Here is a 26557-nt window from a genome sequence, read left to right as displayed (position 1 = left end):
AACATTACATCATCCCCCCCCCCCCGGGGTTCCCAGGCCAACATAAACTGCATCTACATTCTTTTACACCTAGGCAGAAACCAGAGCAATAAAAACACGTTTGCCTGTTTAAATCTAGCAATCTAACTCTTGTGTAAAACAATAGAAAAAATGTGCTAGCCCAGATGGAATGACTCCGAATCTTTAACTTCAAAGGACAGACATGAAGTCATTTTAACTTCAAAGGACAGACATGAAATGCTTGTCTTAAATTTCTTTACAGCAGAGGGCAGTGTTGTTACAATTTGTTTTAAGTTCAGCATTTCACAGCATATTCTTCCATTTAAGAAAACAAGCCTGTATTTTAACATTTATATTTACAAATGACAGAATTATCTGCACAATTCTATCTGGCTAGGCTGGCAGCCTTTACAGTCCCCATAAATATCGGTATTTATTGTTGAACCAATCCATGTGCGGGTACATAATTTACAGCTGTAACCTTTGAAAAGACTTGAAACTGTCTTAAATGCTCCACAACACTGAGATGCCCATTTCTGGATTTATTAGATACAAAATAATATCATCTGCAATTAAAGCCAACGTTTTTGATTACCACACCAATTATATCCTTGTAATTCTGAGTCCCTTATTTTCTTTGCCTGTGGCTCTAAATATAAAGGAAGTAACAAAGGAGAAAGAGGACACACCTGCCTGGCTCCTGTGTTCAAACACAGCTTATCTGTGAGGAACCCTCACTCTTTAATTTTTTGTCTTAATATATCATGTCTTAATATATCCTTCTAATTAACCTTATTATTTTATCAGGCATTGCAAATGCTTCCAATGCCCTACTTATGCAATCCAAGCTCTCTCTGTCAAATACATTTTCTGCATCAAGACCCATCAACAACAGAGGTATTTTCTTACATTCTGATACCCTCTGGATCATCATTGTTGTATTAATGTTGTCAAATGTTTGCCTCTGCCCCACAAACCCACACTGATCCATAGCTATCAATTTTGGCAACACCTTTGCCATTCTTTTAGCTAGTATGACATAAACACTTTATAATCGTGGTTTAAAATTGAAATGGGTCTATATGAAGCTGAACCTGAAAGGTCTTTGCCATCTTCAGATAACACAGCCACCAGAGCTTTTTTCCATGATGGTGGTGCTTTTCCTCTTTGTAAAATACTGTTAAACAAAATCTTCCAGATCTTTATCACTTTCTTCCCTCCTAATTTCCAAACTTCCACAGGAATACCATCTGTTCTTAGAGACGTTCTTAAAGACTGATTATACATCACTGTTTTATTTCATCACCTTCTAGCTTAATTGTTAGTTGTTGAGCCTTGTCTACCTCTAACCTTGGCATAATTAAGTCTTCCATAAATGTTTCAATTTCTACACTTCCATGATTTCCACATTTCTCTGCTTTATATAGATTTTCATAAAATTGCCAGAATATGTCTAAAACCTCTTTAGGATCTCTGGTTATGTTACTTGTTATAGGTTCCCTAAGTCATTGTATTAAAAGCTTTTTGTGTTCTGGAATTGTTATCAAAAATAGTTCCTTAACTGCAGTCTTTCTTAACACATGCATATTATCCAGATATTCTCTTATTTTCCCTTTAACGCAGTGCATTTGCTCCTCCTCCTGTTCCTTGAGATACTTCTTATTCTTCAGCACTTTAACCTCTGTCAGCCCCTCTAAGTAATTTATTTTACTTCTTAACCATATCTCTTTCTCTTTTATTTCAATCCAATTTTTAAACTCCATTTTCATGTTATCCTGGTCAGTAGTTATACATTCTGAAGATATTTCTATCTTCCATAATAACTCTCAAAAATTTTCCACTACCCATTATTTACATTTCTGTCTTTTTGACAGGTAGGTGGTGTCTTATTTTAAATTCATTACCTTGCATTTTTTATCTTATTTTTATTGGTGCAAATAGTTATTGGATATTTGTTGAAGCTTTCAATTAAATGCACATGTTCCTATGAAATATAATTTCTATCTAGTCTAACCCAGTTATTGTGCCTTGGGAATAAGTAAACCCTGTTTGAGTTTCTACTACTGAATCCACATCTTCCACACCAAATATTTTCAAAAATGTCTTCAAACATCTACCCTCTTTTGATATAATGTCTCTTCTGGATCCCACTGATACATCATCAGTATTGCAAATCAAATTCCAGTCCCCACCCTTAAATAATATTGCCTGCTGAAAGCTGATTATTTCTTCCAACATTTTCTTAAGCTCCATAATAGCATTTTTGGTGGAATATAAGTACATGCCATTGTAATCCTCCTCCCTTGCCAATAGCCACTTACTACATATATCTACTATTTGTATCTTTTTTCTTCATCTATCATTATTGGAGCCCCTCTAGCAAATATTGTAATTACTCCCTTTTTCTTCTATCCTTGATATTCTGCTAAATATCCATTCTGAAATCCTTTCCTTGTCAAATTCACATGTTCATTTCTTTCCAAATGTGTCTCCTGCAGCCATGCTGTTTGCTCTCAGCATTTCTTAATACAATTCAATACTCTTTTCTTTTATCTATACCTGTAAGGCCACTCACTTTCTAGGGTAATATGGATAGCATAGAAATCATGATAAAAAGCTGTTGTTCTCACATATTATAGATAACAGTTTTTAATATCTATTTTTAGCTTTTGTGTGTGACATTTTCAAGATGGTTTGTTTTAATAAAAACACTCACAAAACGAAATATAAAACACCCTCATCCCCCATTAACTTGAAAGAAACGCACAGAACCATGTACATTTTCAAAACAAGAAGTTTAGCCCTCTAGAAGGGAACACTTGCCCCAAATTGACAGCTTCACCTACAGGAATTATCTAACCCATGCTAACGTGCATGCTACAGCCTGTGCTCCCACTTACACTGATTGCTGTCTGCTATTTTCTTATCTTTCTTTTCCTCCTAGATATGAAAAACAGCTTTTATGCTTTCAGAAAACATTGACTTTTCGCCCTAGGAAAAGCTGCACTGGCTATCTTTAAATAAAACTGAATTGTAAACTGTTCTATTATCTTTATTAAAGTATTAAGGTAGCTAGGGAGGTTGCTACCTCCTATTCACTTCACATAATTTCAGACTTTTTTTTTTTCACCGAACTGATTGCCATTGTACCTTTCTATTTTGTATTTCCCTCAGCAAAGAATGTTCAGAATTCTCAAGATTAACTGCTTGTACCTGCAGACAGCTTGTCTTCATGAAAATGTACTCGGAAACAAGTCTTTGTAAATTTCACTGACCACAGCTACAAACGTCTTAGCTCTACTGAACATTTGCCAGAGGAAAACAAACAAGCTAATATTTTTGCAGTGTAAGAATCACTCACCACAGCTACAAACGTCTTAGCTCTACTGAACATTTGCCAGAGGAAAACAAACAAGCTAATATTTTTGCAGTGTAAGAAGCTTAGCATTTTCATGGCTTTCATTATTTTGTCTTATTTATAAAGCCTGCATACATGCTTACAAAACACCTGTTTACAGCTTAAGCCAATGATAGTAATCTAGGTATTCTCCCTTGTATAATTCTAATTCTACATATAATATAATTGTTCACTTTTGCACCCTGTCCCCACTGCAGCAGCCCAAGATCACAGCATATGAACATTTAACTTGTTTTTTTCCCACCCCTTTTTCTCTTGTTATACAGCAAAGCCTATATTTCTTACATCTAAAAAAGTACTTGTTTCTCTTTCTCTGTAATATCTTTAATATATATAGCAGTCACTGAAAAGACTGCCCCCACATTTAAACCACCCCTGACTCCACTGCTTTACTGTATGTAACATGCAGTTTATATCATGAAATGGTTTATACAAATACTAATAAGAGTGAAAAATGCTTTAGTTAGCTTCCCCATTTTATTGACCTTCTAAACATTCATGATATAAAGTGGGGTATATGTTTTATCATTCACCCACAAGTTTAAAAAGTCATCAAAAGTCCATATTTCACAAATGTGATAAGATGCTTTATAGTCTTTAATTTCTTTACTAATTTCAGTTATGCTGCTCTTCTTCTTCCTGTTCATCTCCATCTCCCAACACCAAACTCTGGTTCAAGTCCAAGGTACTACTGATTCTTCTATTCAGCTCCTGTGCTTTTTTTCTCTCTCTATCTCAGGAACTTCCCTTTGGAACATTGGAAAATTTTCACTGGCAATGTCTCTCTGTGAACCTTACCTTCAGACGAATGAGAAGCAGAGTCCCCTTCTGCTTGTTGACTCACATTTTATTGGATAATTGTTTTTTTTTTTATTTCCTCCTTATCCAGTTCTGCATTAAAAAAAATACTTTGATCCTTCAGAAAAAAAAAACACTTTGAAAACAGCTGGATACAGGAGCTTGAATCTCACGCCTACCTTTAGACATTTCCTGATTGCTGGGATAAATTTGCTTCTCTTCTGCCTGGTGTGCAGTACATAATACTTTGCTATTAACACTCTGCTGTTTCCAGCTTTTAATACTTTGCCTCTTTGCCACAGTTTTGTCAGGATAAACTCTTTCTGCTGGTATAATTGCATCTTTACTAATATTGGTCCTGGCTGCTTTCTCATGGCCAGGTTTGGAGCTTGCACTTATTGTGCCCTTTAAATTAACAAATTCTGCTGTGGAACACCAGTCCAGTTGCTTCATAAAATTAATACAGACTGTTCCTTCCAATTTCGTTGGTACAGCAGAAAATCCTGGGTTTTCTGTGTGCAATGTGTCCTCTAACTCTACTATTTTTTTAAACAGTTCTTGAGAAACCTCATATTCGGCCAGCTTTTCCTCATGTCAGCCTCTGATTTTTTGTGTTTTTTTATCAGTTCATTTGAGTGGCTAGTTAAAACTTCTATTTTTTCTCCAGCCTTTTGTTTTTGAATGTATACATTCTTTCAGTGTTTCATTTATTTTAATGACCTCTGAATACATTTGATTTACTTTTCCTCTAAATTACTGTAAGCCATCACTTGAACCAAAGCTGAAACTTGAACTGCTTTTTGCTGAGCAGCTGCAGAATCCTTCCCAGACAGTGGTTTCTGTTCACCTTTTCTGTTTAATTTTCTTTAAAGTTTTCCACATTTCTTTGCTGGTATCCAGGCAGTGTATTTACTAGCAAGTAACTGAATTTTACCAAAAACATTCTTTTTCCTCAGTTCCTGTTTTCACACTCGGAGAGTTTTGTCAGTGTGCAGCGATCTTATTGATAACAGTAAAGAACAATGAATTCAGGGGAAATCCACCACAAAATAAAACACAACCTTTATAAGCCACTGTTTACCAAAAACCAGGCTAAAAGAATAAACTGGAGACTTGTAGATTTAGAGCTTTTATTCTTTTTACTGTATGTAACTTCATCAAAAGCAAGTTCTAAAACCATTCAGTCAATTTAAATCTCAAAGGAAATGACACACCAAATCAGCATATAGATTAAACCAGTTCCATTAGAAATTAATACCTATCACATTGAACTGTCAATTTAAAAAAAAAACAAGTTGTAATACTCAGTATAAAGTACATTAAGACGTCAACAATGTCATATAAATACCAATGAAATACTTCTATATTTTAACAAACTTCTGTCTGAAATAGTTTTGCTTAATCTCGGGAAAACATCAGCACACAGAAACACCTGCCATTTCAACTCCAAAAATTCTAAGTAATTTTGAACTGATCAACCGTAGACAACCAGTGGAATTATGCTTGCTTAACTGGTCCAAAAACAACCATAAATCTTTTAAAAAGAATTTAATTTTCTGTACAATTGGATTTAAAGCATTGTCCAGTTATGATGCAATAGTTACAGTCTTGCCGTTTTTTTTAAACATTATTGTCAGTAATTCATTTACTATTGCACATCACATATGGAAGATCTGTATTTGGTAACTTATACAGTACAGTACAGATTTTTACACATGTAGCACGGTTATGCTGTGTTGCAGCCTACAGCATTTAGTGTATGACTAAGTATATCTCTTATCTGCAAAGCTTCCAGAAGCATACAGTATACTTCTGTTGATAATGTTGTATGTGTGGATCCTGGGTAATATATATATATATGTTACCTCTACAGTTTAAATTACACATTAGTCTGTTATGATCCATTACTTCTTTTAATCGACTGCCCTCTTTTATATAATGTACATGTGTAGGTTTGAATAACACATTTGTACAGTAATTCCTTTAATGGGTATTTGTGTTGCAAGTGAAGACAAATGTTTGAAAAATATGACAATTGAAAACCCAGCTGTGTTCATTGGCAGGTCTTTGTCCATATGGTTAGGTATGTCTGTTCACTAAGAAAATGTCATCTTAGATTGGCACACCAGTTATTGCTTATAATGCTTCCCTGCATATTCATAACTGTAAGTTGTTTACTTCCATCAATTCATGCAAATACACTAATGATCACTGGTTCATAGGTGTTTACTTGGCTAATGACCACAAGAGCCTTTTTAAGCCTAGCCATGCATCCCAAATCGCTGACAAGTTCTGATACCCTTGATAAGTGTAAAGCATGGGCCTAAGAGATAAACCATTTACAGGTTACCTGTTTGCATTATATAGGTGCCAAAGCAGGGATGAATTTCCAGTTTACCATCCAGTTGTCCAAATTGCACATGAATTGGGTTAGGGAGGAGCTCTACTTCCCATAGATGGGGAGACTGTTCCATAGACAGGGTAGTCTCTGGGATACTTACCTATTTCTTCAGCAGGTCCTGTTTATATCTCAGGCAAGGTTTGTCTTTAGAATGGGTAATACTGGTACTGTTTTGTAGATATGCAGGAGGTCCTTCAGAGTAGGTTCTGACAATGTCCTGTATGCCAGGCTTAGATCTCCCCTCAAAAGCCTGTAGGAGCCAGAATACAAGGATAGGGCCTTGAGACGGTCTGCATAGGACATATTACTTACGCCCTGTATTCTTTTAGTGAGGAACCTCTGTAGACGTTCCAGATAGATATGCCTGGTTAGGTACATACCAAAGGGTGCATTGTACTCAATGATAGGTCTGATGAATGCCGAATACAGTGGAACAATAACTTCCTTGGACTTGGATGCCATACCTTTGTTTATAAGTTGTGCAACATAGAATGATTTCCTCACCACTGTAGACACGTGATGATCAAAGGCTAGATTACTATCTATGTGTGTCCCTAAGTCCCTGACTACTAGGTCATTTCTATGGGGTGTGTTGTCAATATGATAGTTACCAGGGATGGATGACTTCCCAAAGGATACTATTATGCATTTCTTGGCATTTAGTTTTAGTCCATGGCTGTGACACAAGTTATTTGTCTGTGTCAGCCCCTCCTGGAGAATATTAGTGTCAGTTCATCTGCAAATTTAGTCTGCCACAGACCACTGACATTGACCTTGACTTGTGAAAAGTAAATGCCAAAAGGGAGTGATCAAGGACTGATCCCTGAGGCACTCCACGTGCGACTGGCCTCTTTGTAGAGGTGGTGTGAAGATAGGTGAAAGGCTGCCAGCCTAGCCAGATAGAATTCTGTAGATAATTCTGTCATTTGTAAATATTAATGTAAGCCATAGGCTTGTTCTCTTAAATGTGAAAAGACTGAGTTGGATATTGAACTGCAAAAATGTAACAGTGCACTCTGCTGTAAGAAAGCTAAGTCAAGCATTTCATGACTGTCTTTGATGTCAAAATTCAGAGCCGATATGTCTAGAGGGAGGCTTCCTGCCTATTGTTTTAAGACCAGAGTTAATGGCTAGAATTTGCATGTATAAATGTCCTTTATTGCTCTGGTTTCTGACCAGGTGTAAAGAATGTAAATGTAGTTTCTGTTAGCCTGGGAACACCAGAGAAGTGTGAAGAATGATGTCATGTGAAGCATTTCTGTGTTATCAATTTAAAGAGAGAGTATCAGAGAGCTCAGAGCATTTTGTCTTGAGAACATTCAACTCACCAGCACTGCCTATTTCTATATGTAAGTTATTTAGAACTGTGTTTTCTCTTAGAAATAGGTAGCAATTAGGAAGATTAGACTAAGTATTTTTCTGTGATGTCAGAACTTTTCTACGGTATTATTTTAAGTATTTCTCTGTGATCTCTGAACTCCTGACTAGCACTGTGTAGTAAGAAGTATTGTCTTGTGTTTTATTATTTATTATTAAATATTTTTAAACAGTTCAACTGTGGCTGTTTTATGTAGAGTTAATTTAAGCTTTTGAGTACATTGCATGTATATAGTGATACAGTACCAAGTCACTCTAATAAGCCTTGACTGTTCAGTCACACTTACCATTCGGATAATAATATTGCACAGTAATAATTGGGCACCCTTTTTAAGGGCCTTTGAGTAGCTGATAAATATTAGCTGGGTGGTGGCAGTGATTTCTACGGTATAGTCTGGGTAAAAGGAGCACAGCTGGAGAACCTGTGCCAGCCTTCCCCAGGAGTGTCTGTGTGGTTGTATAAACTGTGTGTGTCAGCTACTTGGGCAGGGACACAAAGCACTGGTTGGACAGAGAGGGTGCTGGAGGTTTTAGCTTGACCACTAGGCTGAGATCTGGACTCTATAGATGTGCCAGTGGGAAGTCTTATTGGGGACCTGGAGAGAAGGGGAGAAACCAGCCCCAGACTGATTGTGATCTTTGTGTGCTTTTAAGGGAAATTGTACTTTACTGTGTGTGTATTTATTATCCTTTCCCTATATGGATGCCCCTCACTGGTGTTAGTGGTGAAGATTGAGGCTCCTTGATTGCTGGGTCAGTGCACAGGCATCACAAGTGGACTCCCCAGTTCTAACTTCCTGGGACCTGCCTGTGAGCCAGTTGGCTATCCACCGAGTGACATATGGGTTTGTACATAACCTCCTGAGTTTGTCAATAATGCCCGAGTGGGGTATTGTGTCAAATGCCTTGGCCAGGTCAAGGTAGGCATTGTGAACATTTTGCCCTCAAAGAAGTCCACCAGGTTGAGTAGTCATGATCTGTCCTTGACAAAACCAAATTGGGTTGGGTCCAGTGTCTAGAAGTTTAATATATCTCTAGTGATCATCTCCATGATAATTCTTTCCATGGCTTTATATATAAGACTAGTGAGACTTATGGGTCTGTAGTTTCCAGAGTCTGTAGATGGCCCTCCTTTGTGCAGAGGGATGACTGTTGCCTTTCTCCATTCATGAGGCATGAAGCCTGTTTGAAGACTACAATTAATTCCAGAGGCCCTGATAGGTCATGTTTCATGCTATTTAAAAGGCGTCCTGGGATATTGTCTGGGCCAATTGATACAGTGTTCTTGCTCTTAGAGAGAGCATTAAGGACCTGTTCCCTAGTAATAGTGGGGGGAGGTATAACTGATATTTCCTGAGGGAAGGTGGAGGGAGAGAGAAGTAAGGCTGGAGCTGAATTTGTCATCCATGAGATTTGCTATATCTTCTGGCTCAGTATAGGTGGCTCTGTTTACAATGAGCCCTGCACATAATTGTGTATTGCCTTTGAGGTTGTGGACATAACTAAAGAATGCTTTGTGGTTGTCCTTGGCCTGGGAGGCCAAACTTACCTTAAATTTGGCTTTGGTATACTTTATTTGCCCTCTGAGTTGTTTGTTTAGTTTGATGAGAGTGCTTTTATCTTTCTGGGTGCTGCACCTCCTAATTTTTGCCATGATTTTCTTCCTCCTGTTATACATCCGATTGATTTTGTGATTCCAGTAGAGTAGTTTGTAGTGTGAACATTGGTGACACTTGTAGGTTTGACTCTGTTTTGTTCCTCTTTGTCTCCAGTAATCCTCATCTGTGCCCAGTGAAACATCAGTAGCTCAATATGCAGAATGTGAGTGATGTATTGCATGGCAATGCTTACTAATATGTACTGATAACTATTTTTTTCACTGTTTTTTTTTGTACATAACACTGATTATATACTGAGCATAAACAATCCTTCTGTAGGTGTAATACGGCATCTTTTTCTGTTTGCAGCTGCTGAAGATCATTCCAAAAATAGAGCATTGTGCATTGAGTTATATGCACAGGTTTGAGGAGCAGAAGACAGAAAGAGGTATTTGTTACAGCTTTCCGCATTTAAGTCTCCAGAAATAGTATCAACATCTTTAAATCTTCAGGTTTAAATGTGTAGTCTTAGGACATTCCGGCATATTAATGTTATGTCAGACTTCCCATAATGCATCTGCAAGGCATATGTAATATGTAGAGATTTACTGTGAATAACATTATTATGTTTACATAAATTTCAGTGGAATATAGTATTATGTTGTCAGCAGGTGTTTTAAAATGACAGACATATTTGTTCACCTGGCATATTGGATTGACTTTAGTCTTACATATACGTTGCTTGTACTGTTACTGCTGTTTTTACAACAGGCATTAGCAAACTTAATGTGGCGGCTCCCTGGAACAGATGACTTCACAAAGGATGCAATAATGCATTTTTTGACATTAAGTATGGCTGTGGTTCTCATTAAATTGTCTGCCTTTGTCTGTTCCTCAAGATGTACCTGAAACTAGATCATCTCCATTGATCGTATAAGACCATGTCCTAAAAGTACTGTCAAAAGCTAAAATTATGCATTGATGGATTCTGACAATATCCACGGATGCATCTTAAATAGAGTAAGGCACAATTTAGTCACTCCCCGAGCAATGCTGTTCATTCTCAGCCTACATACAGGTTTTGTATGAAGTGAATGGAGAACAGCTACAGTCATTCCTCTGCATAATGGAGGACCTTCCACATACCCAGGCAATTAGAGACCCATATGACCAGCCTCATATGCAAAGCCATGGAAAAGGTTACCATGGAACTAATCATTTAGGACATAGGGAACCTCCAAACACTGGACCATCTCGGTTTGGATTTGTCAAGGGCAGGTCATGCTTACTAGACCTGGTGGATTTTTTTGAAAAGATCATCAAAGCAATGGATGAAGTCAGAATGGTACACACTGCAGTCATTGACTTGGCCAGAGATTTTGACACAATTCTCCACTCAGGCATAGTAGAAAAGCTAAACAAACTGTGAATAAATTCCTGTGTCACCTGCTGGATTGCCAACTGGGTCACAGATCGGATGCAGGAAATCAAAATAGGAGAAATTACCTCCACAAAGACACCAGTCACCAGAGCAGTCCCTCAGGGTTCTGTGCTGCCTAGGACCTCTCCTGTTTGGCATCTATTTCTCTGGAGTAAAGGCCGATACCAAACAGCTCTAGCTGGCTAGATTTGCAGATGACTGCAAGCTAGAAGCAGTCATTGAATCCTCAAATGACTTGGCTGTCCTGCAAGAAGGTTTGTCCCAAATAAATAACTGATGCCAAAGTCATGTATTGAAACTTCTAGCCAAAAAAAAGCATTATTGTATCCATTGTGAAGACGTCTATCCCAGGAAACTACCACATTAGCAATGCACCCCTAAGAGTTGACCCAGTTCAGTATTTAGAAACTTATGTGAACAGTGACCAAACTTTTGACCAGCATGTCCATTGTTGTAAGAAAGTCCTTCTATATTGCACTACTTATAAACAAAGGGATTGTGTCTGGATCTAGGGAAGTCGCTGTCCCCGTTACTTGGCCCCCATTATGCCAATTGTTGAATATAATGCCCCCTTTGTCATGTATTTGTCCAGACACGTGCAGCAACTGGAATACCCACAGAGATACCTTACTAAAAAGATACAAGACCTAAACATGCCTTAATGGTGTGACTTAAATCCCTGTCATTATACTCTGTATCCTACAGACTGCTAAGAGGTAACTTGTGTTTGGCATGCAAGGCATCCTCTGACCCAGTACTGATGGATTTATGCACATCAGCAAGTCAAATGGCATCAGAAATACTCAGTCTAAGCATCTAAACCTCTTCTGCAACATCTGCAAAATGGTTTGGAGGGACAGGTATATCTCTCAGAGAATACTGCTGCTCTGGCACAGACTCCTCATCCACATAAAATAAAGTTCATCCCTGTCCATATTCAAGCACAGATTGGATCTATGGATGAGGAAAAGAAAATTTACCCCAGGACTTCCCCCTGTGTTAGTAATGGACAGAGGCAGTTCCAAAATGCTTTATCTGGTGAATATTTCCCCCAAAATATCTGTGGTATTATCACAGTTATTCTGTTTAGGGGTAATATGTAATTATCAACCATGGGATGGGTAAGGCCGGTCTCTAACCAAATGGGATAGGTTAATTTGAGTACAAAAGGGGAAACTTGACTAGACTTAAAATGGCCCGAAAGGGCAGCTAGCATAGTATACTACTTACCTATGGACCGAATTGTGCATAGCCTGCCTATTCTACTAGTTAATGGGTGTCTGCTGACTCTGCATTCTTGATGCTATTGGCAGACCTTTATTGGTATGTAGATCTTGAGTTCCATTTCTGTTGCAGTGCTGTATAACTGCACTGTGATGGTTTGTTGAACACAGCATTACATACCACTTCCTGTTATTAATGTGCCACATGCCATGTCCACATTTATTTTTTGCTGAAGTGTTGATATGCTGTCTTCATGATAATTGTTATATTGTTTTCACTTGCAAGTACATGTGTAAGCATAGAACAAATGTAAGCAGTGACATTGTTGCACAACTAATATATGTGTGTCATATACCTAAATTCTAGATATGACATGCTGTCACTGTGCTTGTAACTATGTGAAGTCTTTCTTCAGCTTTCAACAGCCATTCCGATTATTTACTGTTTTATATTATGGATGAATGTCTGACATCACATAAGGTGCTACACTTTGATAAAGTCAGACTGTAGTATATCATCGCATACGTAACAGTTGTAACATGTAGATTGTGTAAATTTTGTATGGATTTTCATTTATTCATCAAATTTAGGTTAATACCTGTTATGTATGGAAAATGTTTTGTTCCTGTGTTCATATTTGACATAGTGTGGGACCCTGTGCTGGATCACCAATTGGATGATGACATCACAGACTACTGCCTGTGGTTCAAATGCCAAGGATCTGGATGATGACCATGACTGGGATGATGATGACGACAGACCTGTACTTCTGTGTGCCATTATTCCTGTGTCTTAGCAGAAAAGACTACCACCAACATGCCAGGCAAATAAGTTTGGGGACCAGATCTGGGACATAATGACAGACGTCTTCTAGATACAAATGAGGGATATGAAGGATAAGTGCTTCAGGGCGTGTCATGGGTCATTCGTGACTCCTGGAAAATCACTAGAGAGATCTTGCATGATGTTTGTCCCAGCAGGGTGGTCCCTCAGGAATGTAAGTAGTGTCTGTATGATCCACTTTTATAATGCTGTCACCATGGTGCTTCCCATATCCAACCCTATATGGCCTAGGCACACTTGTACAGATATCTCATACTGCTGTCATACTTACCGTCTACCACAACAGGCTGCTGGGGTCAGTTTCTCCTCCAATAGTGTAGCTAGTACTTGGACTAAAATTCCTATATCAGTCAGGTCTATCACACACTTTTTTGTCTTTTCAAATCATTACTAAAAGACTTCCCCTACTGCGGTGGTGGTGCTGCGGTAGCATTGTCGCCTCACAGTTAGACGTTGCCCGTTCGATTCTCAGTTAGAGCGTCTTCTGTGTGGTGACATGCGTGAATGGGCGTTCCTATGGGCGTTCCTTCGTTGAAGGTTGTGCATTAGGCCTGGCAAGCCAGCACATAAAAATCTACTGCCAATCATTAGCAGACTGGAGTTCCACTGTGGCGACCCCTAACCGGGAAAAGCTGAAAGACACAAACAAACAAACTAAAAGACGTCCCCTGTGCCTCCTGGCTTTGTCCCTGCTCCTCATCTGGGACTTAGCTGTCTAACTCTGTCACCTTTCTTGCACCTCCCTTTAAAGCATAAAATCACTTAACCCTCTTACCCACTTCTAATACTTCACTTTATTGTACTTCTTAAACTACTATACCTACTTCTAACTAGCACAACCACATTAGTATTCCATCATTACTTCTCTATTAAAACTCAAACTTGCTTATCTCCTGTAATGCCTTACTGTATTTTATTTCTTAAGTTACTCTTACCTATCTTATATACCATTTTCTGCCTATTTTATATACTATTTTTCTATCTGTGAAGTTTCAGTACAAAGCTTGTAAATGTAATGTTTTTAAATATCAATACAAATTTTATTATACTGGCTAGTATGCTATGTATTCACTGAAACTGTATTATAAAATTTGTAAATATTGATTGCATTAAATATGATAGCTTTGAGCTTTTCTTCAGAACCCCCACTGAAAAAAGCGCCCCTGTGCCCAGTCAAACCTTCGCAGTAAACAAATGTCAATAAACTAATGAATTAATTAAATAAATGCTTTTCTGGTATACATCATAATGTGCATTGTGCATATCTGGTCATATGTGGCTTTATTTTTCTTCTGCAGTATGACACACACATTACCAATTGTCTCATTTGTTACCATTATTTGCATAATCGTCACATGCTGTCATTAATGCATAAATTGCTCCATGTGCGCAGGGGTGCTACTCTTTCAATCTGTATGTGTGTGTGTGTGTGTGTGTTCGTATGCATGCAGTACAGCATAATATTATGTCCTATACACTGTGGCCCTGTATATGACAGATATGACTGTTGCAATTAGCATAATTCAAGTGGAACACAATAGTTCTAGTTGTGTTGTTGCTGTCTATACTTATGAAAGATAATGACAACTCATATGCTACATTATTCCCATTCTTTTAACATGACACATTGAGTTCAATCAAGTGTGTTTATTTGCATGTTATCCATGTGTATGTACTGCACACATTTGTGTATTGACAGTTGCTGTCTTATATCTGTTAAACATGACATTCTTGATCTTGTAACTTAAGTTATGCTGTCCCACGGTCACAATGACATTGTATGTGACATGTACCGGCAAATATTGTGCCGCATTGTACAGTACTTTGACAGGTACATATGAACATGTATCCTTCACATACTGCAGTAACATTCATTGGTCTCAGTGAATATACTGACATGATTTGCTTAGCATCATTCATGATTTTGTTTCCATATCTTACTCATGGCATGAGCCAGTCTTCTTAAAACTAGCTCATACTAGGATGTGCATACACCATTTAGCATACATGTCCATATGTACACCTTCGCAGTATATATGTACAGATATAAATGAATGTACATGTGTATGGTTGTAATATGATCAACACACAACCATCCATGTAATATGTAACTTGTTAAATGCATTAATTCCATTTTGTTATGCTGTACTTGTGTAGACGGGACTGTCCTTTGATCAGTCCTACACATGTATGGTGATATTTATATCATATGTATATATATTGTACTACCTGTTGTATTATGTTTGCATGGCAGTATATATGAGTATGTGATTTTTTGTGTACCCATGTCACTTGCTGTTTTAATTGTTGCACATTAGTGTGTTGTTTGTGTCATTTGTACACAGACATATTTATAGCTATTCACTATGCACGTGTCAGGCATTGGCCGTTTGCTTCAATGTACCCTGCAAAGACTTGCAGTCCATCTTGTCTTGTGGACACATGCATGTGCACTTGTGTCTCCTTGGCCATGGTTGTACTGTTTTTGTCTTAGCCTACTTTCTCTTGCTGGCATTTCCACACTGCTGTGGGCCTATGTTGTCCATCTCCTTTCCCCTTATAGCTTTGCTCTACTTGTTTCACATATACATGCCGTATGTTGTGTGTATGTTTACCTTCCTAAAATGTATCATTGTAATGTAGGTGAACTGATAAAATATGACCTTGTGCCACCATGATGGATAGTGTACACATACAAAGCATATGCACATAAGGTGATGACAGCTGCAGAGTCCAGTAGTTTTCATGTTGTACTTCTGTGGTGGATTACCCAGATATTTGTATGCTTCTTGCCTATGCATAGGCTTGCATTCCTTAACTTTCATTAATCATATATGTATCATATTTATGTAATATTCCATGTTACTGGTGTGGGTGCAAGTCACAGTTTACAACATCTCAGCAATGACTTGTGCTTTTGTACATATGTATTTTTGCATTGCACTATGTCTGGTTTGCATCCCTACCATTTGTTATTTTTCCTTCACCCCTGTTGTGTGTGGTCTGTGTACCTTACCTATCCTTTGTCTATTTCTGACTTTGTCTTGAGATATTGTTTATATGTTTGTGTCTGTTATTTTGCTGACTTCCTTTTTCCTTGTGTTTTCCATTCCTTTTATTCTTCCCATAAAATGGGGGCTTTTCCCACTAATAAAAGGTTGCCCATGCTCCTCTGAATCTCTTTCTGACCTTCCTGTTCCACCATAGCTGTTGTGTGCCCCTCTTCTTCATCCTCAACCCCCATCTGCTGTTCTGTCAGCCTTTATGCTTTAGTGTATGTATTACCTGTGTTACCCACACATGGCCCGCACCCATTGTTAACTACTATTAGGCATGGTGAAGTGGCCGTGATTACCTCTCACATTACTTAATTTTTCAATTAGAAAGGTTGTGGATTACGTCTGAATATTTGTAATTTTTCAGACATAATGGCTGATGCACATTTGTCTTCATTTATTACTTTCAAAATGTTAACATGATTTCTGTTGGGCTTTCATAAATTCTGTATATGTGCATTGGTGATGCACATACATATATTCATGAAAAACTTGTCTGGAATACATATTTGACATTATTGTAGTTGTACTGATGTCGCTGGTTCTGTCTGCCTTGCACTGAGGTATACTTCATAGACTTGGGCATATTTGCATAGAAACTGAATATCTGCAGTTCTGCTGAGTGCCATAAACTTTATGGAATCTGACCCAATATCTTCCTCTCTGCTCAGAGAGCAGGTCTTATAAAAAAGAATCTACAATCGTATTTAGATATGAAACCATGTAACCCCGTACGAATTGCAGGAATCATTACTGGGCACGTTGCGAGTGCTGCGAAGAGCACTTTTGGCTGACACCAAAGATTGAAACAATACTAGTTTCATGTACTTTGATTTAGGAATGGGGTCCATTTCTGTCATGGTATCAGAAACCCAAAAGATTTGGAGAGATTAAAAAAAAAAAAGAACTTTTTTCATTTTTTTTTTTTGGTCCTCAACTCTGGTTGGGGAAGTACCAGCTGAGAGACTGCCCAGACTGTCAACTGGCCCAAGTAGAGCTCTGCAAACAGTCATAACCTCTTTCATTAGAATATTGAAGAGAAGGGCTCAAAGAAATGTGACACAAAATTATACAAAAGTCAGTATTAATCAGTTCAGGCTTTCCATTAAATTTAAAAACATATGGTACATTCCTGACAGATGTTAAAACAAATTTAGTGTGTGGAGCACCATGATTAAGGTCTGAATTTCAGAAAAAGACAACTTTGCTAAGTACATTTCTGATGCAAGAAAGGTACTTTAAAGTTTTGTTAAGCAACTTTCAGCACTTTCGAACTCTAGTCCCATAACAGTATGAAATGTTGAGTTTTCATTGAATTTTTTTGTATAGCCTAGCATTCTGCTCATGCCATGTGAGAATTTAATTTCACTGTGCGTTTCACCAGTGTATTGTACTGAGTGAGCCAGCAGTGCTTTTTTCAGGTGCTTGCAACCATGGAGATAAAATATATAATTTTGGGGGTGTGTGGGGGGGGGGGTTCTCCACAAAAAAAATGTTTTTTGTGTTTCATATGGTTTTTCAAGTCACCATTTTAGCATGTGATTTACTATGACTGATAAGCTGAAAAAATGTGCTTTAGTTTTCCCAGGGAAATTGTGTAAGGCACTCACCATAAAAGTATATCACTGGTGTCTCGTTTTCATAGTGAGATATCCCTTCCTCCTTTCATTTCCTTATAGCATCCTTCGCTCTGTACAGTCTATCATTGTGGCTGATTGTGAAAGAATCTGTTGTATGGTAATACTGAGTGATGTTAAACTTGTATTCCCAAACCTGAACAGTATATTGGATTAAATATCTGCATAGAACAAGTTCTAATTGCAGACTGACAAAGTGTAATGGCTGTTCTTTTCACACTGTGTGCCTTTGAGTCTCTCTGCTTTTTTTGCTCTAGAATTAGAGACAAAGCCAAAACAATTATTCAAAGGCCCCAAATCAGTCCAGTTCCCTTAGAAAGTTAATATACTGATCGGTGTTGCATCAGCATGCATTTTCTGAAGAATAAGTTGCACAAAACTCTAATTTCTGGCCCTACTGGCTGCAATCTTCACTGATTTACCAGAAAATACATTTTACAAGGGACAAAGTAAAAATCAGAAATATTCTATAAAATCAGTGAATATTGAGAAATATGGTGTTGGAATTATCAGACTGGATGATTCTGGAGCATTTATCCCCGGGCCTCCGCTGAAAACAGGATCTGTGGAACCTAGTCGGACTTTCCCGGTCAACAAATGTTAAATAAAATAAAATAAATAGTAAAATGTGTGTTTCAAGCCTGTGTCACATATCATAACACAAGTATGCTTTTCCAGAGGGAGGCACATAGTTTCTCTATCATCACAGTTGAGAAGGTGGTAGGGACTGACATCTTATGACTTTTGGTTTTGGGTTAGCACTTTGAAGAGTTGTATGACATTTCTACCATTGTCCTCTTTAGATTTCTGATCTGAGGATGGGAAGCCAACAGAGATAAGTGCTTGCAGACATTATGCTTACAGCCATTCACAACCCCCTGCTAAGGCTTTATGTTATCACTGCTTTACCAAAACTGTCTGCTCTAAGTGAGCTGTGTAACCTTTTTGAATATGTGAAAAGGACTGTTCAGGGATTGTCTGTTACGGTGAGTAAATCACAATCCTATACTGATTTGCAGGGAAGGGAATGCCTGATAATTGATGCTGAAGAATTACGATGCTTACTGATACTAATTGTAATTATGGCTGAATTTAACTGGATGACTGCAGGTATCTTGACAGACGTTTCGTCACCTCTGCTGTTTACATTTTTGTTATTCTCACTGTATCCTATCCTTCCGTTTTTAAAATGTTCTGAATTATACCACACCCTTCTCCAAGGTTTCTGCTGTACCATCCTTTGGTATAGTCATTATTTCTTTTTGCACAAAGATCTTTATTAGTGTTCTTCAGTTTAATAAGTGAAACATTTTATTCTTAGTATGAGGGGAACAACAGTTTAAGTGAAATCAAGTAACTATGTACAAGATTTACCAAGTATGTATGATCTGAATGAACAAAGATATGTTAAGTATGTTTATTTGTTGAATAACGTATTTATGAAGTCAGTATACAAAGTCAATGTTATGAGACATAATATTCTTTTTCTTTAGTGCTGTAATCTCTGTGCACTGTTTCTGTTTATTTTGAAATGACTTGCATAGGCCTGAATGAAGCATTGTAAGGTCTAACTAACTGGCTGTTCCTGACATAGTTTTCTATAGAGGAAATATATAATGATTCGTTTTATTTATTTATTTATTTAACCGTCTTCATCCAGCTCCTATTTAAACTGCAGGCATCTCTTGTAAACTGAATTTCCTTTTTTCATGTGCAGATCAAGATCAAGTGCAAAATTGTTGCTGTTTTTTTTTTTTTACCATTTCTTTCCGTTATGATTATACCCTCATCTTGTAAAGTGGGTCATCTTATTCTAAAATGTGTAGTTGTTACTTTAGTTACTTCAGTGAACTGGTTCTATAATTATTAAGTTTAATAAACTGGTGTTTCTGTTTACTGTGCACTGAGCAACTGTCCAAGTGCTTCCTGATCCCATGTCATCCAGCCCTGTTTTCTGATAATATAGCAGAAGGAAGAAGCAGTTTGTAGTGGGTAAGCATGTTTTCTGTAGTGCTTAATCCGCGGTGGTGCAACATTTAGTATTGTCTCACAGCAAGAGGATCTCCCATTTGATTCTCAGCTGGAACGCCTTCTGTGTGGAGTATGCATGTCCTCCCCGTGGTCAAATGACGTTAAAGACATGCAGGTAGGTGCGTGCGTGAATGGGTGTGCCTTCTTTGAAGGTTGGGTGTCGGGCTGGCAACTCGGCACTATAAAAATCCACTACCAATCATTAGCGGACCGGAGTTCCGCTGTGGCAACCCCTAACTAGGAAAAGCCGAAAGACAGTTATTAAGCATGTTTTCTGTAGTCTGCAGATGATTTTATTACAAAGTAACCAGAATGCAGCACATTCAGTCAGTCTGCATGTCGTCCTTGCTTTCTTGTGTGTTTCCTCCCACATTCCAAAGACATGCTTCTGGAACATTTCTCCTCAGGCCTCTGCTGAAAATAGGGTATGTCCTAGCTGGACTTTAATTTCGCAGTTTGCTTGATAAATTCTGTTGATAGTGGCATTTGTTAGTACAGTAACCACCACTGAATGGAGTCTAAAATCACAATAATTTACATTAGATGAGCTTATGTACTTAATCAGTCAAATTAATGTAGTCACTTGAACAATTATACATACATAAGGAACTGAACAATTATACCAAAACATAATGTGCTTAACTGTAGTAATAGTGCCGATAAAGTATGGTAGTAACGTGTCAAAACTGAGTACAGTGTATTATGTTAACAGATGAAGTAGGAAAGTTAATTAAACCTTAATGGCAGGTACATTGTCAAGCCTTAGTAACATACCCATATGGTATTAACCATACAGTATAACAGAACTGTACTTTTGAATGCATACTTAGAAATGGTAAGTCTGATTTTTATTTATTTTATTATTTACTCTTTGTGGACTGGTTTAGTGCCACCATACCAGTGTCTACTTTTCAGGTGAGATATGAGAAGGCATTCATACTGACTAGGGGAGATTCAGGAACTTCCACTATTCTGTTTTTCAGAAGTGCCACTGGGTCTTTTACATCTGCCTGAGCTGCTACCAACTCAGGCAGACAGAACCTCAGGGAAACAATTTTAAGTATTTCCTGTGTAATTAGACAGTAATGCATTCCTGTAATGGCTGCAGTTCCTTGTTTTTTTTAAACAGTTAATCCTGCTGAGAAGTTTTGCCTACTTGTACTTGGGAGCAGTTGTTATTATTCATACTCTGTACTTGTCTGAACGTTACAATATCTGTAGTTGGAAAACTCCTGTAAGGGCCTCCTATATGCATCACTCTCAACTTTCCATTACCCAAATGTGGAACGTTCCATGTAGAGTAATGGTTAATGTACTTGATTCTCACCTTTGAAAGGAAAACGGGTTACACTTAAAATGGCTCACAAGGACAGTTAGCCTAGTACCTATGATTTAGTATCATTTACCATGTACATTGTTGTGTTGTTGTGTCTTTCGGCTTTTCCCGGTTAGGGGTTGCCACAGCGGAACTCCGGTCCGCTAATGATTGGCAGTAGATTTTTACATGCCGAATTGCCGGCCCTGATGCACAACCTTCAATGAAGGTACGCCCATTCAAGCATGTCTCCACACACAAGACGCTCTAGCTGAGAATCGAACAGGACATCTTACTGTGAGGTGACAACGCTACCGCAGCAACACCACCGCAGTCGATATTTACCATGTACATTAGTTAAAAAAATTCTTAACATTGAATGTGTGATAGATTCTTACAATGAGGAACAGTGAGGTACATGGACTTTTTGAGACTCAAAATTTGGAATGTTCCTGATAATGATGTACATTTGAGAGGTATGCCTCTACGTATAGGAATTACATTCTGGAACTTCTCATCCACATAAATACCTACGTTTAGGACAGTTTAGCATAGATAACAAGGCTGTACTTGTTGATGAGTTTCAGTTTGATTTGTCTCCAACTCCCTGATATATGACTGTGGTTGAAAAGGTGAAAACAACACTTGTGAAGAATGTCTTTACCAACTTAACACATAAAATCTAAATAAATACAAAACGTAATGTACAATCAGCTCTCAACTTAAAAATTCTGATTAAAAGTTGGTCACAGATAAATGTCTGAGATCAAGATAACATTTTAAATGATGTTTATGATCATACAGTGAAATGCAAACTGCTATTGAGAGAATTGCAAAGAATCTAAAGTTCATAATTGTGATGTCTGGCAATATTTAGTGACTGTGCTTCTAAATTTCACACAATAGACAGAGCATCATTTTAAAGCAAAACTGGAGCAAGTCTTAGGTATGTGCATCCTGATCCACGTGTTAGAAATACTTGTTTGTATAAAGCAGTTCATGTTTAAGTCGACAGATGGCTTGCTCACTGTAACATCTTGCTGCCAGCAGTTTCTTTGATCATTCAGTCTTCATGCTATCCTCTGAAAATACTTCCCTAAAAGAATCAGAAGAGAATGGGCAATGGAATGTAGTATGCATACAGTTCTTTGTGGAATCTTGATAGTATGAGGCTCCTTTTAGTTTGCTTATGTGTAAAAGGTCTCCTGCTGACAGCACTCTGCCTTTGTTTGCCGTCACAAGATGAATGGCACAGCCTCCTTCCTAGCTGAAATTTCTGAGAGAAAGACGTAAAGCAATGCAGATTTTTAAGAAAGCAGTACTCCATGGGAAGTGGTAGCTCATCAGAATTCATTTATTTTCTGACAGAATTCATAAGCCTAGAATTTTCTATGCTAATCAATCTAGCTGTGTGTTTTTTCCTGCAACATTTCTGAAAAGCAGAACAGCAGCCCTAATTGTAAAGTGGGCTACAGCCCTAGGTCTACCATAATATGTGTCAGTATTTCATACTTACTTGGCAGGGGAAATACCACGATCACGAAGGTGGTTTTCCCAGGGTGAGACTCAGTCCATTGCACTTAGGAGGGGTTGACCCCTGTGATTTCTCCAAATGGGGGAAAGTCAACTGCATAATTTGTGGTAGTGGGAAACTGCGTTCGCGCGGTCTCCTGATTTATTTGTGAAAAAGATTTTAGTGTTCATACACAGTTGATTTTTATTATACTATTTAGGTATATAAAGCATATTCAATCATTCACTTCACTGAGCTCTTGGGCTTTAGCCTTACCCCTTAGCTCTCCCTGGCCTTTCTCTCTCACATTCTAACAAATATGGACAGTTTCTTATAGTTTTTCCTGCCAGTCTGGGTGATATGGGCATCCTGAGACAGTGTAGCAAATGCCATATGTACACAGACAACCACCTACTATTATCACCTAGGAACATAATTTGCGAAAGGTTTAATTACATTAGGAACCTAGAGTCTATACTCTCTCCCCCTCACAAGCCAGTATATCTGGCACTGAGAAGGTTGTCAACAAAATCACTACACCTCAAACGCCACCCACACCGACACAACACACACCCACATATGTGGAGGTTCTCAACAACAACATAGGAGACCTCAGAGGCTAAAACACACGTGATCTCCACAGTCCTCGACACCACATACCATGCACAGTTCATACACCTGTGTCTCACAACCACTAATGCTTAACCATAAACCCAACATATTAGTCATAGGAGATTCCATTGTGAGACACATAGATGTGCCTCTCACCAGGCTGGATAAGGAGAAAGTCACAGGTAGTTGTCTGTCAGGGACCAGAATCCGCCATATCACACACGCACTCGCTGAATATGTGTCCCAGGCAGGTATGTCCCTAGCCGTAAGCAGCATTCTACCGTCACCCAGATTGACGTCTCAATACAAACAATAATTGCTGACTTTAACAATTGGCTTAGTTTTTGGTGTCATTCCAGGGGGATCCAGTACCTGACAGCGTGAGAAGATATGATCGACAGACGACAATGCTTTGCCAAAGATGGCCTGCATCTGTCTCACTTGGGCTTCAGGCTTCTGCCAAAGCCACTTGCTTCCCCATAGTACCTTTTTTTAGAAAATGTGATGAGGTTAAAACTACCAACATAAAAATGTCAACAAAACACAAATTAAAGGTCATGCTGCTAAACGCTAGGAGTCTAAACATGAAACTGCACTCATTGCAACCATTCTTAACCCTGTAAAATGCTGACATCTGCACAGTCACAGAAACCACCTGGTTCAAAGCTGTGGAGAGCACCCCAGCCATACCTGGTTACTCATCCTGTCATACATTCATACCCCAAACAGTGGGTAGTAAAGCCAAAGGAGGTGGAGTTTCAATATATATTAAAGACATAAACACCTTCAGGCTGGTCAAACAGTATGATGCATAGGAGACACTCCAGGTGCAATTAACCATTGACAAGACCCCTATACATATCATAGCTAGCTACCGCTCCCCCAAATCTGACTCTAGATGCCCAATCTGCCTATCTAGACCTCTTTGAATATATCAAGATTCTACCCTTTACCCTGATCCTGGGTGACTTTAACTACCCAAACATTGACTGGAAGAACTACTCATGCCAGAACACAAATGCCCAGAGATTCCTCAATTTTGTCATTGCAAATACTTTGGAACAGCTAATCGATACTCCCACAAGAGGTGATAATATCTTGGACTTGGTATTAACCAGCATGAGCAACCACTGCAGCATCCCTGTAGTTTCATCCTCCATTGTAAGATCCGACCATCTCGCCCAGCCCCCCCTCCAGCTAGCGTCAAACAAAAAAACTTCTCCAAAGCTGTGTAGCCTCCTGAGAGATGGTACAAACAACTTCACAGCCCCCTCCCCCTCTCTAGGAACTGACACCAGTATCCAAAACTGTACTAAATTACTATACGAACATTTATATAGATGCATGGAATCAGGAATACCTGACAGGACTAAATCATCCGCTGGAAGGAAGAGTAAACCTATCTGGTGGACATATATGCAGTAAATAAACTCTATAACAAAAGAAAAAAAAAATTGCTGTCTAGGACCAAGAAGGAGCAGGTGCCCAATTGGAAGTAATCTCTCTCTAGTCTAAACAAGCAAATAAGAGCACTAGTGAAATCCTCCAAAGCAAACTTTGAGTCCAAATTGGCCACATCTACTAGAGATAATCATAAGGCGTTCTTCACATATGTCCGTAATCTCAAAGGTACCACCCAGATATGTTCAGAACTAGTGGTCAAGGACACCGCATATACAAATGCCGTAGATATAGCAAACTTGCTGACTGACAGATTCAGCAAAAATTTCACCCCTCTGTCCACCCCCATCAGTAAATCAAGACATTTCCAGTACCTGGCCCCTTCCCCTTATCTCTAGGGATCATGTCGTCACTGCTCTCTCAAAGGCAAAAAATGCAGCCTCCATGGGACTCAGTAAGATCCCTGGCTGCAACCTACATGAACTCAGGCAGGAACGTGCAGCACCATTAAGCGTCCTATTCAATCAAAGCCTGAGTACCGGCTTTGTCCCAGCTGAGTGGAGGACAACCACTGTCATCCCTTTACACAAAGGTGGAGCATCCACCGATCCGGGAAATTATAGACCCATCAGCCTTACTAGCCTGATCTGCAAGGCCATGGAATAGATTCTCAGGGACCTAATTAACAAGGACATTGGCAACCTCCAAACACTCGATCCCACACAGTTTGGCTTCGTCACGGGGAGGTCATGTTTGTTAAATTTGGTCGACTTTTTTGTGACAGTCACCAAAGCCATGGACGAGGGGAAGACCATGCACACCGCCTACCTTGACCTGACCAAAGCCTTCGACACTGTTCTCCACTCAGGCATAATAGATAAACTCTCTCAACTAGGCTTCAGTCCGTATGTTACTAGATGGGTAGCTAACTGGGTCATTAATAAAACCCACCTAGTCAAAATAGGGGAAGTCACTTCAAGCAGTAGACCCATATCGATTGGCATACCCCAGGGTTTGGTCTAGGGGCCTCTGTTATTTGAGATATACTTTTCTGAGGTGCAGGCCAAAACCAGTGGAATAGGGCTGGCCAGGTTTGCAGATGACTGCAAGGTGGGTGCTGTCATCAATTTTCCTGGTGATGTGGACATCCTCCTAGAGTCTCACCCAAACAAATGACTGGTGCCAGAAACATGGCATCATCCCCTATGGGGAGAGTGACATCCCCACAACTTATCACATTAATAACATTTTAAGCATGCAATCAGTTGTGAGGGATTTGGGCACCCAGATTGATAGCAACCTGACTTTTGACCACCGTGTTGCTTCCATTGTACGCAAAGCTTTCTACATGGCTCACTTCATAAGTAAGGGTATCTCATCCAGGGGCAAGGAGTTTATAACATCCCTTTATTCTTCCCATATAAGGCTCATTATTGAGTACAGTGTCCCATTCGGCATGTACCTCGCAAAGCACATGCAGCAGCTGGAGAGACCACAGAGGTTCCTTACCAGGAGAATCCAGGCCTCAAAAATGTACCATACACAGATAGGCTAAAAGCCCTATCCCTCTACTCAGTTTTATACCGACTCCTCAGAGGTGACCTCTGTCTGGCATACAGGGCGATCTCGGACCCTTCCTTGATGGGACAACTGCATATCTGCAAGTCAAGCTCTACTTGAGTAACCCGCACGCGCGGCCTCAATCTGGTCTGTGACATCAATAGGACTTATTGGTGGGACAGATTTCTGTCCCAGAGACTCCCCTATCTGTGGAATAGACTCCTCCTCCACGTCAAGCAGAGTACCTCATTAAACCTTTTTAAGCACAACCTGGATAACTGGATGGGAAAGATAAAATACACCCCTGGGATTCCACCTGTGTTTCTGCTGGA

The 26557-nt window shown here is 38.9% G+C and overlaps 1 non-coding gene across 1 annotated transcript; it reads left to right on the top strand.

The window, feature by feature from the left end:
* Positions 1-22647: 22647 nt before the first annotated feature.
* Positions 22648-22812, top strand: LOC122797393. Its single transcript, XR_006364114.1, has one exon. It is a non-coding gene; the product is annotated as a U1 spliceosomal RNA (small nuclear RNA).
* Positions 22813-26557: the final 3745 nt, after the last annotated feature.

The sequence above is a fragment of the Protopterus annectens genome, chromosome 3.part0 (assembly GCF_019279795.1).
Source record: "Protopterus annectens isolate FY-2018-M chromosome 3.part0, PAN1.0, whole genome shotgun sequence".
In the NCBI taxonomy this organism is placed as follows: Eukaryota; Metazoa; Chordata; order Ceratodontiformes; family Protopteridae; genus Protopterus; species Protopterus annectens.
The sequence above is the reverse complement of the archived record's forward strand: the minus strand, read 5'-3'. Positions and strand labels throughout refer to the sequence as shown.